The sequence below is a fragment of the Pteropus alecto genome, unplaced genomic scaffold (assembly GCF_000325575.1).
Source record: "Pteropus alecto unplaced genomic scaffold, ASM32557v1 scaffold52, whole genome shotgun sequence".
Lineage (NCBI taxonomy): Eukaryota > Metazoa > Chordata > Mammalia > Chiroptera > Pteropodidae > Pteropus > Pteropus alecto.
In genome coordinates, this window is record NW_006433941.1 from 36,299 (window position 1) to 54,731 (window position 18,433).

The following is an 18,433-nucleotide window of genomic DNA, read 5'->3' on the forward strand; positions in this document are numbered from 1 at the left end:
GAGGTACTAACTAACTGCAATGGCAATCGTATTGCAATATATAAAAGTATCAAATCAACATGCATATCTTAAACTTACACAATGTTGTGTGTCAAATATATTTTAAAAAATTTTTTAAATAATAAAACTAGCATCTTACCACATACTTTCTATTTGTCTTGTCTATCCTATTTTTTTCACACTTTCTTCATGCCTTCTTTCAGATTAGTTTTTATTGTTTCATTTAATCTTCTTATCTTGGAGATAAAAGTTAGTGGTTATCCTAGAGAACACATCACACATTTGCACTGTATCAATATTTAATATTAATTTACATTTTCACCCTCTTCCTGGAAAAGGCAAAAACCATAGAACCCTTTCATTACTTCTACCCTCTGACTTATATTTCATTGTTGATTCCTCCATTGTTCATTCTATTCGGTCTTGATTCTTCCTATGTTTTAAAATTCACCAATACATTATTGTTTTTAGTTGATATTTATATAAATTTACCCGCATACTTATATACATTTTATCTGTAAAAAGTTTTCCATATTTATATTCAAATATCTACAGACCCAACATATACATTTCTTTGAGGTAAATGGGTGAAGAACTGTCCTTTGAAATCTTAATGATGTTTCATAATCCTTTGGACTTGCTGCTTAGTCATTATAGGCATTTCCTGAACAAAAATTCAAAAGCCTGGAGTCTGACACATAGTGTAGCAATGGGCCACCAAAGTAGCAATTAAAATGACTCAGAAAATCAAGCATGAAGAATAGCTTCATTTGAAATTGTTTGATTTTGGTTTAACAGCATCCCACCCTCCACTACTTCATATATCCTACTTCAATTTCAAATTAAAATATTTTGAGGTATTTTTAGCACTTCCATGAAATGCCTGGAAACATTCTGAATATGACAAATCCAAAGGAAAGGATTAAGTAAATGAGATAAACTGGTCAGTTCATATACTTGAGTGAAATGTAACATTATACAAGGACTCTAAATGCCATAAGCTGCTCAAATTCAACAGAGGGTTAAAAAAGCAGGATTGGTAATGAAGAAGGTATTTGAGGGTGGAAGGTAGTCCATCTGTGAGAGTAGGAAGCTTTTCTGATCTTGGGCAAATTATGTGAGCTGACACCTCTCAGCAATTAATCCTTCTGGAATCCTAGAACTGGGAACACAAGGATAAAGTTTATTTGATAAACCTCAGTAAATGGGACTTTTGAGATTTCCCCTTTCACTTGGCATTTGAAGAACTGTGTTAAGTTTTCTTGGCTCAGTGTGTGTCCATCAATGCAGAGCATGTTGCTTCTCCACCTCCACTCTGACTTGATGTAGTTATTCCCCTCATCTTCTTTATTTCAACCTTAAAATGCGAAAATATGTTGGGGCATGAAGAATCCAAGTGAGTTCTTAAGTCTTTATATCTTGTTAAAGTGATATTTTCACTGTAGAGAGAATCCTTTGGCCATTCCCAAACCTGCTGGCCATTGTGAGGAGAGAAGAGCTTTGTACATTTCAGTATTTGTGAATTTCTTTTCCTCCTTGTTTCAGAATAGGTTTTATGACAGTTTAAGTCTACTTTTGGTTTGATCCACCAAGTCCGACAATCTGGCTGCTGCCACAAAATCATTCCTACAGAAAGACATGGTTTTTACCCATGAGAGCCTGTGGACTTAGAGAAAAGTCATAAATGCAAAGGTATTAGCTGTACTCCTTCTCTGTTTCCTTTCATCAATAAACTGCACAAGGACTGAAAAGAACTCAGATCTAATCCAGAAGTAAATACAGCAGTACAAAAGCAAGATATACATTGTTTATTTACTAAAGAAAATAGCAAGTTCTATGTACATCCTCAGACCCTTGTATAACTGAGCTGGGTTCTTCCAAGTAGGAATTTCTCTCCTCTTTGATTTTCTATGGCCTAAGCTTCTTGGGATTGTCAAAGTTAGCAAATGAAGACAGAGGACACTCTCTTATTTTATGGAGCATACTTATACTAAAAAAAATTTGTCGTTTATCTGAAATTCAAATTTTACTGGACTTCCTACATTTTATCTAATAACTCTCCCAGAGCTTATTTTGGTAACTTATTCTACTGCTTTCCATTGCTCATTATTTATTGTATGTCATATGTTTACCTTTACAAGACTACAAACTCTTGGGATTACCTCTAGCCCATAAGAGTACCTGATTCAAAGCTGAAGTTGTAATATGACTGAATTAACATAAGTTAAATTTGGTGTGACATGGAATCCACGTCACTCTAGACAACAGGACTGAAGGTGTGAAGAGTATTGGACAGATCATGGGATCTAAAGTTGCCTGTAGGTATCTGATTCCAGAAGTGATGCTGTAGGAACTGCCAGTCATTTTAAGCCAGTAGGAGTAGCAGCATGATTTAGATCAGTGTAGTTTAACAGAAATATAATGTGAGCCTCAAATATAAATTAAAATGTTCTAAAAGCCACATTTAAATAGTGAAAAAGAAAAAGATGACATGTTTTAATTATGTATTTTATTTAATTCATTTATCCAAAATATTGTCATTTTGACATGGAGTTAACTTAAAAAGTTTTTGATGAAATAGTTTACTTTTCTTTTTCATACTGAGTCTCCAAAGTCCTGTGTATATCATACATTTATCACATATCTCAATTTGAATGCTAAATTTCCTCAGAAACACTTAATTTGCATTTCACAAAATTAGTAGTTGAAAAGTAAATTCACTGACCCAATTTATAAGAAATATGCTTAAGTTTTCCAATAACTGAATTGAGTACAAGTTTTCACATTTAAATTAATTAACAAATTTTTTAAAAAATTAAATTCCTCATTCTCAACTAGCCACATTTCAAGTACTCAATAGCCACAGAGCAGGCCTAGATAGACTTTGGAGCATCTTTTAAAATCTTCTTAACCCAACTGAGGAAGGCAAATAAAACCAACCTACAACCAATGGTATTTTCTCAGAACCTAAGATCAAAAGTGCCCGGATTCCCTGCAATTCCTAGTAATTCACCTTGGCTGCTATAGCAAATCTCTCCTGAGTCACTTATTTTCCCTGTGACAAAATCAGATGATTTTACTTGAAAGCCATTTAACGAACGCCATTCATGTTGTGTGAGTATCTCAATTTTGCAGGTTGCTTTGTACATGATGTTTTCTTTAGAGAAGCCCATTTGCAAATATTTCTGAAGACCTATTACATCCTCGGCCATCTGAAGCCATCTGAACCAGTCTGAAAATGTGAACGCTAGAGCCTCCCCCACAGTCCAAACAGTTTGTGGACTTTGTCTAAATAGTCTGGTGTGCTAACCACAACTGAGGAATTTATTAGAGCATTAAAGTACTGTAACAAAAATGTTGTCATTCAAAGGCTTGAGGGAGGAGTGTAGTATTATTCCTAAGGTCAGACGCTAGGGCTCTGGCAAGACAGCAGACAGAGTGTCAGGATCCCGGGATCAAAAGGTGACTGAGAGGCGTCTAACTGAAGAGTGCAGCTCTGATATTTGTGGTTTTCTTTCCAGCCGTGGAATTTTGTCCAACCCTTTGAACAGCTCCATGACCAGCTCTGGGGCCCTGCAGGAAGGGAGTTGGATTCTTGGAAGTTACAAATAATGGGGGTTGGGTCCTTGTTTGCAAATCTCTGGGACCAGACTCATCATTTTTAATTGTCTTTACCTAGTGCAGGGCATCCTAACCAGTAGCTTGGATCTCCCAGTGAAATACAATTTATGCCTAAGGGTGATGCAGATGCTCATATAATTAAAATAAGAAGAAAAACAAACAAAAAGAGAGAAAAACAAAGTGCACACATGGAAAGTAATATCTGCAAAATGTTAATATAAACGTAAATGTATTTCTTGCCCAAAAAATTTTATGTACTACTTGTGTTTTTGGTCATTTTGTTTTGATGTCTTATGCAAATATTTCTCCTTAAGCACATCCTTGCACTGGGTTAGTTTCCCAGAGACGTAGTGTATTTTCACTCTTTATTTTCTGGCATTTAACATTATGCATAGAGATGGCAGGGGAATGTAGAGGAAGAGAAGAGATAAAGTGGCTTGATTCGCTCCTTCACACACAGGAAAGATTGATCTTAAAGAAAAAGGAAACATTTGTTTGGTCATTTAATCCATTTTAATATGAGTACTTAATATGTATGTGACATGGGGTGGTACAAAAAGATAGAAGATGATTATCATTTGATAGAAACTACAGCTTCATTAACTTTTGTAACCTTAGGCCAATTATTTAAAAATTTCAAAGCTCAGTTTTCTCAATTTTAAAATGGAAATAATAATAAATAGATAAAGGAGAAAACATATGTAGATTATTCAATAAATGTTATCTATTATAATTATTATTATTAAAGATGAGTCATCACCTCTCATATCTAGTAGACTTTTCTTTGGTTTTGCCAATTTTGCAATGGGTTTTAGTCATTTACATTTGAAAAGGATTGTTCCTTGGTTAGCTCCCATCTTGACCTTTTTAAGGTTAAATTGCCTGAATTTCTTGGCCTAACTCAAAAGCCACTCCTATAGGAAGAATGATAGCTTTCTATGTATACAAGGGAAGAAAGTATATAACCCAGAAAAAAGTTCTTGTTGGAAACTTACCATTGTCATATGAATTACAGATAAATCCAGCTGCAGAATCCTAATATTACCATACAGTGGGATTCCCCTCTCAGAATGTTGTCCAGGTTCTTGTTGTCTCGAACAAAGAATTGAGCAAGACACCAAAGTATAGCAGAAAAGAATAGCTTTATTAAAAGCAGTAGTACACTTCCAGACGTGGAAGTGGGCCTGAGCAAAGCCTTCAGGGTTTTTATCCCTATTTGCTGTGGGTGGTTACTTTTCTTAGAGGAGTGGGCTTTCTTGACTGACAGCTAAGATTAACCGGACCCTGTGACTCATCATTTGCTTTCTATGCATGTTCGTTCCCAGAATTCAGTCTGTTATAATATTAATGAACTTCAGAGCATATGCATCATATTGTAATGATGGTAAAATGAGGCTCAGGTGAGTTGAAGATTGTTGGGCCTTCATTGTGCAGGTGTGAATGACAGGCTGAAACTAGTACAGGCTGAAACTAGTACCCAATTACCTGCTTGTTTTCTTATATGAGTTACTTTTAGCCCAAAAATGCCTTCTGGCTTTCTTAATTGTGAGCGGACTAGGGCGGACCCTTTCTAGAATAGGATGACCTCAGTGTCTTTTGAGATGGACCTGAAACCCCTTATCTAACTTTCTTGCCTAACCCTTTTTCTGAGAGCCATTAACCCCTTCTTATTAGTGTGGATGCTGAGAGACAAAAAATCTCTTCTTCTGTATCTGCTTCCTGTTGAGGAAGGTCGTAGTCCCTATCTCTTGGGGTTTCATGGAGCTCTTTCCTTCTCTGCCTTAGTCAGGACAGGGTCTTGGGTTTCCTGCCAAAGTGCTGCCCCAGTCCCTAGACAAGGAAAAAGATATAAACTTGATATTTGAATCATATATGTAGTTACATTTCTACTATTGATTTGCCTATCAAGTGGGCAAAGGAAATCAAGCTTGATTAATATTTTTTTGTAAAAGGAAGAAAAATATTTGAGTTAACAGTCCCCTCCCTTCTTGGACTCTAAGGGCCCTGTTAGTTTGAAGGGAAAGTATAAAAGCAAAACAAAAAAAAAAGTAAGATAAACTCTCAATGCAGCAAAAATACTCTAAATAAAATAAGGTCTATTTGAATTTCACAGGGATGAAATAAGCCAAACTCCACAGAGATGCTCAATAAAAAGGCTGATTATCATTTTCCAAATGCTCATCCCTCCAGTTCCAACTTCACATCCAGCTAATGTAGGGAGGAGATAAGAGAATTAAAATCAAGCCACATTCAGAGATTGAAATATGTTGATCGGCCCTGCAGCCAAGCCTTCAGACCAAAAGAAGATTTCTACTGGGATTGCTAACAGCCCATTCTCCATACCTGTTGAAGGGGAATAGTAACCAAGAGTCATTCCCTATGGCTAAAACCATGGGGAACCTACAGATTTAAGGCTGGGAACTGCCAGCAGGCCTTTCACTCTACATATTCTTACCTTTTCACACTACATACTCTTATCTTTCCTCACTATATGCCCAGATCAAAGAAAAATAAGTAAATGAAGTCTTTAAACTGTAACTCACAAGAACTAAAGAGTGATATATAAACTGAATTCCCTGAACACTCAGTCCCCTGCTCACTCCTTCCAAGTCTCTCTGGGTCCCTCGCACTCTCTACTTCTAAGAGGAGACCACACTCTGTGAAGTGTTAGCCTTTTTCTAGTAAACTTTTCTTTTGACTCCAACTTTTGGCATGTGTGTTGAATTCTTTCTACACTCTCCATCAAAGTGTTGCAGAAATGTTGTGAAATCAGGCTGGTGAGAAACCAAGCACCACTCAGAGAGTTGGAGAACTCAGGTTTATTATGCTGGCAGTCCCAGAAGAGCTAGCACTCTGAAGATCTGGGCCCCGAGCTCAGGGGCAATTTTGCTTTTATATCTGCACTGTTACTGTTAGCATGGGCTGATAGGTTGATTTGTCCACAGACAGTTACAGACCGCGGGAGTTGCTATGGGTTACAGGCCCGGGAGTTGCTATGGGTTACAGGCGCGCATGGGAGTGCTATGGGCTACAGGCAGTTACAGAGCATGAGATTTTCAGACAGGAACTTAGGCAATACATACATCTGTTATCTAGACAGAACAATCAAAGGGGAGGGTGAGTCTTCAGTTGATCTCAAGATTATTCTGCCCTTCGGCCTATTCAGCAAGCATGTCCACAGAAGCAAGACAAAGAGCTGATTACAAGGTTAGCCATCTGAGTGGAAAATTTTTCTTCAAAAAAACCTTCTTCTCTAGGTGCAAGGCTTGGTCCCGCCACCAAGTCAGGGAAATTTGCCTGTCCTGCATCACAGTCACTTTGGTGTATTTTCTTATGAATTTTGAAATTATCTGTTTTCAACATATGTAATCATGTCATGTGCAAATAATGATGCCTCTACCTTTTAATTTTCAATATGTAGTCTGTCATCATGGTTTTCTCATCTTAATTAAAGCTCTGCCAACCTTTGCTTATTCCTGATTTTCATTGAAATAGCTTTATATATAATGATTTTTATATTATATATGATGTTGGACTTTGGTAAATAGTTATTACCAATTTGAACAATGTTCTAGTACTAATTAACTTAGCATTTTTATTAGGAATGAGACTTGACAAGAATTATCAACATTATTAGTTTTACAAAACCAGCTTTTGATTTTATTTTTAATTTCTAGTGCGTTTTTTTATATAGCATTAATTTTTTCTTTATCCCTATTAATTCTCCTTTCCCCCTTTCCTTTGTTTTATCTTGATTTCTTTCTTATAACAGTTTTATTGAGATATAATTCACAAATCTTACAATTCATTTATTTAAGGTGTCTAATTTAATGATTTTTAATATAGTCACAGATGTGTTCAAGTATCACTACAGTCAAATTTAGAACATTTTCAAAGCCTTTAAAAGAAATCCTACAACATTTAGCTATCACCTCCAAACCCCAATATCCCCCTACCCCTAAAGAACCCTTAATCTACTTTCTATCTCTATAGATTTGCTTAGTCTGGACATTTCATATAAATAAAATCATATAATTTGTTGTCTTTTATGACTAGCTTTTTTCACTTTGCATAATTTTTAAGGATTGGTTTATGCATGTATCAGTACTTCATTCCTTTTTATGGTCAAATAAAAAGGAATGACTAATGACGTTGAGCATCTTTTCATATGCTTGTTGACCATTCATATATCTTTTTTGGAAAAATGTACATTTAATTCCTTTGTCAGCTTTTAAAATTGGATTGTCTTTTTCTTATAAAGTTGTAAGAGTTCTTTATATATTCTAGATACAAATTCCTGACCTCAGATACAGTTATGCACCACTAAGCAACAGGGATACATTCTGAAAAATGTGTCATTAGACAATTTTATTGATGTGTGAACATCATAGAGTGCCTTTACGCAACCTTAGATGGTATAGCCTACTACACACCTAATGCTACTAGGCTACAAATCTGTACAGCATATTACTGTATTGAATATCATAGGTAATTGTAACACAATGGCAAGTATTTCTGTGTTCTGAACATAGAAAAAGTACAACAAAATGCGATATAGAAGATAAAGCGTGAGCACGTACATACTCTGGGGAGGGGCACAGAGGGGAGAGAAGGAAAAGAGGGAAGAGGAAAGAAAAGATGGAGAGAGAGAAGAACAAGACTTAGAGAAAGGGGAGATAATGAGAAAGGGAGGCAAGGGAAGTGAGTTTGTGCATATGAGTGTGTGTACACATGTGGCGGGCATGTGTGTGGTGTGCAGAAGTGGTTGAGGGCAGGTTGGGGGGTGCTACCAAACGTTGGCCCAGCTGTGGGCTGGTGGTTGGACAGCATACTGAGCTCCTGTCTATTGAAACCACTTAGAACTAGCAGTAAATTTAACATCTTAGTCAGGTCTAGCCTTTTCTTTCAACATCACAAACACACTTTTATTATAATCTATTATAATCTGATGGGACCACCTTTGTATATGAGATCTTCTGTTGACCTTATATACATTATAATTCATGGTATGACTGTATATATATTTGCAAATATTCTCTCATTCTGTAGGTCGTCTTTCACTTCCTTGATAATGAACTTTGATGAACAAAAGTGTTCTAATGAAGTCCAATATATCTATGTTTTCTTTTGTTGTTCATGTTTTTGACATTATATCTAAGAATCTATTACCAAATCTGAGGTCATGAAGATTTGCTCCTGTTTTCTTCTAAAAAGTTTATAATTTTAGCTCTAATGTTTAAGTCTTTGAACCATTTTGAGTTAATTTTTGTATATTGTGTGAAAGGTACAAATTCATTATTTTGCATGTGACTCATTCAATTGTCCCAAACCTTCTATTGAAAAAATTATTCTTTCCCTCATTAAATAGTCTTAGCATTTTGTAGAATATCAATTGGCAATGGATGTATGAGTTTATTTCTGGACTCTCAATTATATTTCATTCATTTATATATCTATCCTTATGCCAGTACCACACTGTTTGATTACTGTAGCTTTGTAGAAAGTTTTAAAATCCAAAATGTATGAACCTTCCAACTTTGTTTATTTTTTTTAAGGTTGTTTTGGCTATTGAGGGTCCCTTGCAATTTCACATAAATTTTAGAATTTATTTTGATTTTTTGTTTTCTCTTTGTGTCATACTAGTTCATTTAATTTCAAATTATTTTTATAAATAATAAAAACTTTATAAAACTGTGACTATTTTAGAATCAGTGAAAATTTACTGATTTTTAGACTTTTTAAATTTCTAATATGTGAATTTAAGTCTATACATTTTTCTAAGTATTGTTTTACCTGCATCCCACGAGTTTTCAAGGCTAATTTTTATTATCATTTTGTTTAAATTTTTTCTAATTTCCGTAGTAATTGCTTTTTAAGAAATGAGTATTTATAAGTAGTTTTCTTAATTTCTAAAATATATGGATATTATATACCTAGTTATCTTTCGATATTGATTTCTAGTTTGGTTTTTATTGATGTTTAACTTAATCAATACAAATAGAGAACATGTTCTTTATTAAGTTAATACAGAACATGTATTAACATGTGGAAATTGTTGAGGCTTGCTTTATATCCCACACATAGACCAGTCATTGGACATGGGCTGTCTCCAGGGAGGTGTCATAAATTTAGGGTGAGTTATCAGAAGCCAACATTTCCAGTAATTGGGGGAATGAGGGCCTTGGTCTTGAGTAAAGAGCTAGTTGATATATCAAAGTATCTACCACAGTCTTTCACTGTGAATTTTTGTTTGTCTATTTCTCCTTATATTTCTATCAATGTTTTTCATTGATTTTGAGGCTTTGTTATTATGTACATACAAATTTTTAATTCTTCCCTGTGCTTGGTCAATGGGACCTTTTGTCATTTATAACATGTTATTTTTTATTTGTTTCAATATTTACTACATAACACCTTTTTTCTGATATAAATATAGCTCTACCAGTTTTTTTATGTTTAACGGTTTCATGATGTATTTTTATTCATACTTTTTAAGTTGAATTTATTGATTAATAAGGTTACATAAATTTGAGTGTATAATTCAATAATACATCATTTATATATTGCATTGTGTGTTCACCACCCAAAGTCAAATTTCCTTCCATCACCACATATGACCCCCTTTACTGTTATCTACCTCCCCTTCTCCCGCTTCGCTCTGGTAACTACTAAACTGTTGTATGTGTCCATGAGTCTCTATCTTGTTTGTTTGGTGCTTTCAGATTCATATCCCACATATAAGTGAAATTATATGGTTCTCAACTTGTTTTGCTTAACACAATAATCTCAAGATCCACCTATGTTGTTGCAAATGGCAGTATTTCATCTTTTCTCATGGCCAAGTATTATTACATTGTATATATGTACCATCCAATCATTCAATCAAAGGACACTTCTATTGTTTCCATGTCTTGGCCACCATGAATAGTGCTGCTATGAACATCAGGGTGCATATATTTTTACAGATAAAAGTTTTCAAATTTGGGGGGTAAATATCCAGAATAGGGGTTGCTGGGTCATAAGGTAATTCTATTCTTAGTTTTTTGAGGAATCTCCATACTATTTTCCATAGTGGCTGTACCAATTTACATTGCCACCAGCAGTGTATGAGGGTTCTTTTTCCCCACAATCTCTCCAACACTTGTTATTACTTATCCTGTTGATGACAGCCATTCTAACAGGTGTGAGGTTGTATCTCATTGTGGTTTTGATTTGCATTTCCTTAATAGCTAGTGAAGTTGAGTATCTTTCCATGTCTGTGCTTTTAACTTCAATTTTTCTGTATTCTTTTAAGTTTATCTTTTTAAAGAAGCATGTAGATTGTGTGCATATCTGTGTGTTTGTGTGTTTTAATCTAATCAGACAGTCTGTCTTTCAAGGAATATTTAGTCCATTTACATTTAATGTTATTACTAATACATTTAGGTTTGAATCTATCATCTTATTGTTCTTATATTACTTATATTTCTCATCTCATTAATGTCCCCATTTTCTCTCCTTTCTAGACACATTTTGATTTATTTATTACACATTTGTTTTTATTAAGTTGTAATTATATACTCTTTCTTATCTGGAGACATAATTACATTCATAACTTTTTAAAGTCTAAAATAAATAGATAATATACCCTCTTCCTACACAGTAAGTTTAGAATTCTTAACTCTATTCAGATTTATTTGCTATTTTTGCCATAAATTTAATTCTTTAAAATTTACATGTCACAAGATATTATTACTATTGTTTTGCACATTCAATATAAACTTGGATTTACTCACATATATCCTTTGTACACTGCTTTTTGTTTTTTCCTGCACTTTGAGGTTCTATTTGTAATCACAACCTTTTACTTGGAGAATACCTTTTAGTTTTTTTCTTTAGTATGTGCATGTTGGTGATAAATTTTCTCGTTTTAGGCTTATTTGAATATGTAAGTACATACTCTGTTATTTTTCACTTTGTAGAAAATTCTAGAAAGGCAGTTATATTCTTTTTAAATTGTGAGATAAAATTTCACTAACTTTTGGCTTCTGTTGTTTAGATCGACAAATCTGCTGTCTATATAATCGTTTCTTTTTTAATGATAATATTTTTCTGTGACTGCTTTTGAGATTTTCTCACTGTTTTGTATTTTCAACATCATGATATGTCTGCTGTTAAATTTCTTTTAATTTTGATTTTTGTAGTGCATAGAGGGCTTTTCAAATATCTGACTTGTCTCATCAATTTTAGAAAAATCTCACGCATTCTCTCTTTAGATATTACTTCTGCTTCCTTCCCTGTCTTTCTTCTCCTTACATGTCAACAACACATTTGACGTTTTTTACTCTATTCTCTACACTATTTTCTGTATTCTTCTTCTCTTTCTTCTTCTTCTTCTCCTCCTCCTCCTCCTCCTCTTCCTTCTTTTTTTCCCCATGTGTCATTCTGGCTATTTTCTTCTAACTTCCTGTTCACTAATTTTTGCTGCATCCAATTTATCATTGAACTTATTTATGAGTTCTTAATTTTGATTTTTGTATATTTCAGTTCAAAGATTTCCATTCATTTTTCTATTATTTTTAGTTCTCTGATAAAATTCTCAATTTTATCTTTTATTTCTTTGGTCATATCAAAAATAGCTATTTTAAAATCTGTATCCGATTACTTTATTATCTGGATCTTTGTATATTGTTCGTTGTGTTCTTTTCTTCTGGTTTTTCCAAACTCCTCCTTAAGGTGGACGATGGACTCCATTTTTGTTTTTCTAGAGGGTCAAAGAAGCTGCCAAAAATAATGCTAAGCTCCTCCATTTCTTATTCACCATTTCTAAATAATCAGATGATTTCTAAATGATAAGGTAGTCACTTCTCAATTTCTTCTTATCCTAGCTATTTATTCTATAATTACTTATTGCCTTTTAATTCTGAAATCTTCACATAGATTTTTTTTTTTTTGGTATTCTGTTTGTATTTTCTAGTTATTCTCAGTGTAAAAACTAATGTGAATTTTAGCATTTACCATTAAATTGTTTTGCTTTTTGTGTGCTATATTTTGTCCTTTCTTATTTCTTTTTTTGATTGATTGAGGGTTTTTTCCTTCAGATTTCTCATCTCGATTTTTACTCTATTGGTTTAAAGTTTTACATATTCTTTATTTTCTTTTAGTTATGATCCTTAAAATTTTATTATACACATTTAGCTTAACAAAGTCTAAAATTAAACACTATTTTAATATTCTATCAAAAACACAAAGAATGAAATAATTTTAATTTGATTATCCCTTCCCAACATGCATGTTATTTTTTGTTCAGTAGTTTATTTCTCTTCTTTTTTTAAGTCTTCAAATGTACTATTAAAATATTATTATTTCTCTAAACATAATTACTTGGATTAAATTTTTACTCTGTTATCTGCCTAACATTTCTTTGTGCACCTCAATAAATTTCTATTATCATTTTCCTTCTCTTGAAGTATAACCTCCTATAAGTTTCTTAAGTACAAATCTTTTGGTTATAAACTCTGTTTTTCTCCATAAGTATATTTACCCTTATTATTGAAGGTAAGTTTTTTTGGCAACCAATTCTAGGTTGATAGTTTCATTAATATATGTTGGCATTTGTTTATTTCACCTAATTTTGGAAAATACTTTGCGTTTCTTGGATTTCTGGATTTATGTTTTTTATCATTTCAAAAGAATTCACAGCTATTTTCTCTTCAAATAATGTTTGCCCTTCATTCTCTAATTCCTTCTTTTGGGTTCCCATAAGATGTATTCTAGAAATTAAAAAAAAGTTAAAATTAAAAAAATTCAAAGTTTGATTACACAAGTAGATAAAAAAACAACAACAACACCAAAAACGAATGTGTGAAGTAAAAATATAAAATGTACAAAGAATTGCATAGATTTTGTAGAACAGAGAAATGGGAAAATGAAAAATATGTAATAGATGTTAAGTAATGTGAACGACAGAATAAGAAAACTAATGCACTTGTTAAAGTAGGTTTGTGAGAGAGTGAAAAACCAAGAAACCGACTCCAACACAGCCATACCCCTTTCAGTGTGACATGACACAGGAGAGCAATGTTACATTCCATTTTTCCACATGACTTAATATATTATTTTCTGACTTATTCCTCCTTAAGCATTTGTAGAACTCAAGTGTACACTAGGAAATTTTATCATGCTAAGTTGAAGAATGTTTATTCATCACGGTTAACAGCTGTGGAATTTGTTGAATTATACTTGAGTAGAATTTTTACTAGTTTTAATGGGTGTTTATACATATTATCTCAATTGATACTCATAATAATTCTGTGAGATGTGTAAGCAAGTATTCTTCTATTGAAGATTAAAAATTAATTGCTTGTCCAAGGGTCTTAGTCCATTCAGGCTGCTATAACAAAATACCACAGACTGGGTGGCTTATGAACAACAGTAATTTCTCATAGTTCTGAAGGCTGGAAGTCTGATGTCAGGGTGCCAGCATAGTAAGGTGACGGCCCTTTTCTAAGATGGCAGAATTTGTGTTGTGTCCTTATATGGTGGAAGAAATCTAGGGAGCGCTATGGAATCTCTTTTATAAGAAATCTAATCTCATTCATGAGGGCTGTACTCTCATGACCTATCACATCACAAAGGCCCCACTTCCTAATACCATCGGATTAGGCATTAAGAGTTTAGCATATAAATTTTGGGGGAACACAAACATTCAGACCACAGCACCAAGTTTACCAGCTAGTAATTGGAAGAGCCAGAAGTGAACCTAAGCTTTCTGAAACCAACACTAGTTTTTTTCCTCTACATGAAAACCACCTCTAATAGAGAAGACATCACATGAGCCCCAATAATAATCTTTAATTATGGCAATATATTCCCAGTTTTTTTCAAAAGCATAATAAAATTAAAAACTGGAGATCAGCACTCCCTCGAAAATTGTGGAGGGCAACTGGTATATAGTTAGACTTATGGAAGAAATTAGATGCGCTAATATGTGATGGAACCTCTCTGTCATCATCAAAGAACATTAACAGGACTTCTCATGCATGCGTCTTTGTGTCAAATGTTGGATTCATACTGACTACTGTACTCAAAGGAAAACTTTAAATAAAGAAATTACTTGTATCCAGAGATTAGAAGTAAAGCTATCTAAATTAAAAGTGCACTGTAGGATCAGGACAGAGTAATGCAGTTTTGCTTCTCTCTTCATGAAAATAATTCTCTCCTTTGACAGTCTTAAAAAAGACTATGTAACTTAAAGACTCAGAACCTTGATATAAGAATAAATATGCCCAAGAAAAGTATGACTTGAAAACTGATTGTCAAATTAAAAAATGGCAAAAAAAAAAAATGACGAGTAAGAAACATTCTTTCATTTTCAACTAGGCAAAGATTTCCAGAGTGGATAAAGTTTTTCCTTTTAGAGTAAATTCAAACTTATGTACTAATATGAACGTGTGATTCTTAATCCAAAGCAGCTCTCAAACTAGGTTTTTATAATCAGTGACTACACAAATGGGCTTTATGTTTGGACAGAAATGCAATGATCTTAACCCATTTTCTAGGTGCAATGTATGTGGTCATGATAAAACTTTTATATATAAAACACATGGATACACAACAATTTCTTATGTTGGTATCTCTTCCTTATTTAGATCCTCTGCATCTCTTATAAGAACCTCCCAACTGGTTGATCTTCCTCCTGCCTCTTTCATTTTCAGCCATCCTCAACTTCCACTAATTACCTTTCTACAATAAGTTTAATCGTGTTATCATTCCCTGCTTGAAAATTGCTGGTCTCTTCGCTTCCTCTAAGAAAAAGTAAACATGTAAGCCCATGAGCAATTGGCTTCTCAATTTCCTTTCTGTACCTCATTTGCCACTGCTTCATACCCCACACCCTATCTTTATGGTTCAAAAGTCTCCATGGGGATATATATAAGCCCAGAAAAATATGATAATTTGTTATTATGAAATTTTTATATAAAGATTTCTTCACCAGCCAGCACACCATTTTGTGGGATATGGAGTAAGTAAAATACAAAATCAATTTAATAAACTTGTTGGGGTAAAATTTGGCATACAGAAAGAAGAGAAAGTTAAGTGTCATGAATAGTAAAATAGGCTGTTTAAAACAAAATACTTTGGATTATATGGCTTTCAAGCTGAGTTCTCATATGCAAAATTATTTTTTCCCTAATATAAATTTGGTAGAGGTTAATGAGGGATGTGCACATTTCTTACTGTCTAAACAATTAAAATTATAATCAAAGGAGACCAAGCCTCTGTTGCACTTCAACATTACTAGAATGCAGTGGGACAGGTTAAGAAATGAACACTGAAAGAAAAGCCCCTGGCACAGCACTACTGTGGCCTGAATCCTGCTTCATCCAGACAGTTGCTGTTTCACACTTAAAGGAATTAACACATAGAATCTTTTGTTGATTTCTTTTTTATGCACTTTTTATATTCATTTGAGAAAACAAATATATACATTTTCCATCTTTAATGTAAACATATATGGTAAAAAAAATGCTCTAAAGTAAAGAATCATTAATTTTAAAAAATATGGGTATAAAGAAAAGAAGAATTAAAAATGAGATCAACAAATATCAAAAGAAGCCAGACACAAAAAGCCACACGTGTCATTCTATTTATATGAAATTTCCAGAATAGGCAAAACCATAGAAATGAAAAGTAGATTAGTTGCCAGCAGTTGCAGAAAAAGGAATAGGATGCATCTGCTAATGGGTACAGGGTTTCCTTTTGGGATGATGAAAATGTTCTGGAATTAGATGGTGGTAGTGGTTTCTATGGACATACTAAACACTTCATTAGATACTTTTAAATGGGAAATTTAATGGTATGTGAAGAATATCTCAATAATAACAAAGATATAAAAGTCTTCATACGCATTTTAAAGTCATACGATAAACAGAGAAGCTGGAAAGCGATCATGAAGAGCTTCTCCAGAAAGAGAGTGGTAGCAGTAGAGAAAATAAAACAAATCAATCAAGAAGGCACCAGTGAAGAGATAGTAGAGAGAAGAATATTTTTTTTTTTAAATTAATTCCTTAGAGGCTCACGCTTGATGAAAAACAATATAAAAATGTGGTCTCATATGAGGTATCAATAAATAGAGGAAAAATGGATTAAAATGTGGAATTCACAGCAAATCCTCTTCGCAAGCTCCCTCTGGGTTACGTAGATGAAGTAATTGAGGTTTACACTATTGTACAGTGGGTAACCCCAGTCTGAACCCTAGCTCTCTCACTATTTCCTATGTGACTTGAAGATAGTTAATCTCTCTGATTTTCAATTTTCCCTTTTGTAAAATGTGGTGATAATAATAATACCTACTTCATAGGGTCTCTAAAGGGATTAAATGAGAGAGGGAGAGAGGGAGAGAACACAGTGTCTAATATATTATGAGCATTTCATCAGTTGCAGTAGTGATTAGTAGTAGTAGTAGTAGTAGTAGTAGTAGTTAATCAGTTGCAGTAGTGATTAGTAGTAGTAGTAGTAATAGTAGTAGTAGTAGTAGTGGTAGTAGTAGTTGTAGTAGCTACTGATGCTTTTTCACTTTTTAAATCTCACTATTACCTAGGTTATGAGGTCTATTCCAGCTATATCAGTCTATACGCTGTGTCTCTAATACATCTTATATTTTTTATTGGTTGGTTCCTACTGCCTTGGTTAAAGCCAATTGTTTCAAGCAGAACTTAATGCATACTAAGAGGTAGCGTTGAGGTCTGCTTGAGGGTCAGTCATAAGCATGAATTTAAATTGAGGCCAGTATATCTGTGTATATTTTCCCACTCATATTCAATTTTATGAAGCAGCAGGAGAGAATGAATGTTGAATTTAACTTTTAAAGTCCTGCTTTTGCTAAGTGAGGATGACAAAGTTAGAGAAGAGCAAAGGAGTTGAAGGTATGCACAGGAAATAGTTTTAATAATTCACCATGGAATTTCAGCTGGGTAAGAAGGAAGTAGAACATAAAAAGAATGAGAAACTTGAATTTGAAGTCCTACTGAATTGGAGGTCCTGGTAAGGTTGAAAAATTGTGGAGGTCAGGATACCAGTTGCTTTGAGAAGAAAATAGATCAGATAAGGGAGGCTTGTAGTTATTGGTGATAGAAAGTCTAAGTTATGGGCAACTGAAGTATGTGAGCTCATATTTTCATCGCCTTTCTAATTGCTTTATTATGTTTGCCTTTATTCTCTACTTTCATTGTCATTATTTCATTTAAAAAATTGAGCATTTGGCTATGTCAGTTTCAATTCTTTTTACTGAATTTATTAATTCTGCATTTGGGCTATTTTGGCATTCAATTTATTCCCTGAAATTACTATTTTTTTAAATTTTAGTCTCCTTTTTACTGTATCTGTTTTGATGTCTTACATCATTGAATTTACATTCTCTTCACATTCTTCTAGAGGTCTCATAATTTTTGTTGACTTTTTAAAAATAAAATATAATTTACACTTAGTAAAATGCACATAATTTCAATCTCTTTTGACCAATGCATATACGCAAGTGACGCTTTCACTTATCAAGATATCATTTATTTATTTTATTCCAGAAAATCCCTAGTGTCTCTTCCCAGTAACTCATCCTCAGAAGCAACCACTCACCTAGCTCTTCACTTAGCATAATGTTTTCAAGATTCACACAGATCATAACATACATCAATAGTTTGTTCCTTATTACTACTGAGTAACATTCTATTATATGATGCATTCATTCTTCAATTGATGATGATGAGCTATTTGCAGTCCGGGATTATTATGAATAAAGTTGCTCCGAATATCCTTGTACTAGGTTTTTGTGGAC

The 18,433-nt window shown here is 33.6% G+C and overlaps 1 pseudogene; it reads right to left on the reverse strand.

The window, feature by feature from the left end:
- The window catches only part of LOC102887658, a 46,416-nt pseudogene extending 30,929 nt beyond the window's left edge, over positions 1 to 15,487 (reverse strand).
- Positions 15,488 to 18,433: the final 2,946 nt, after the last annotated feature.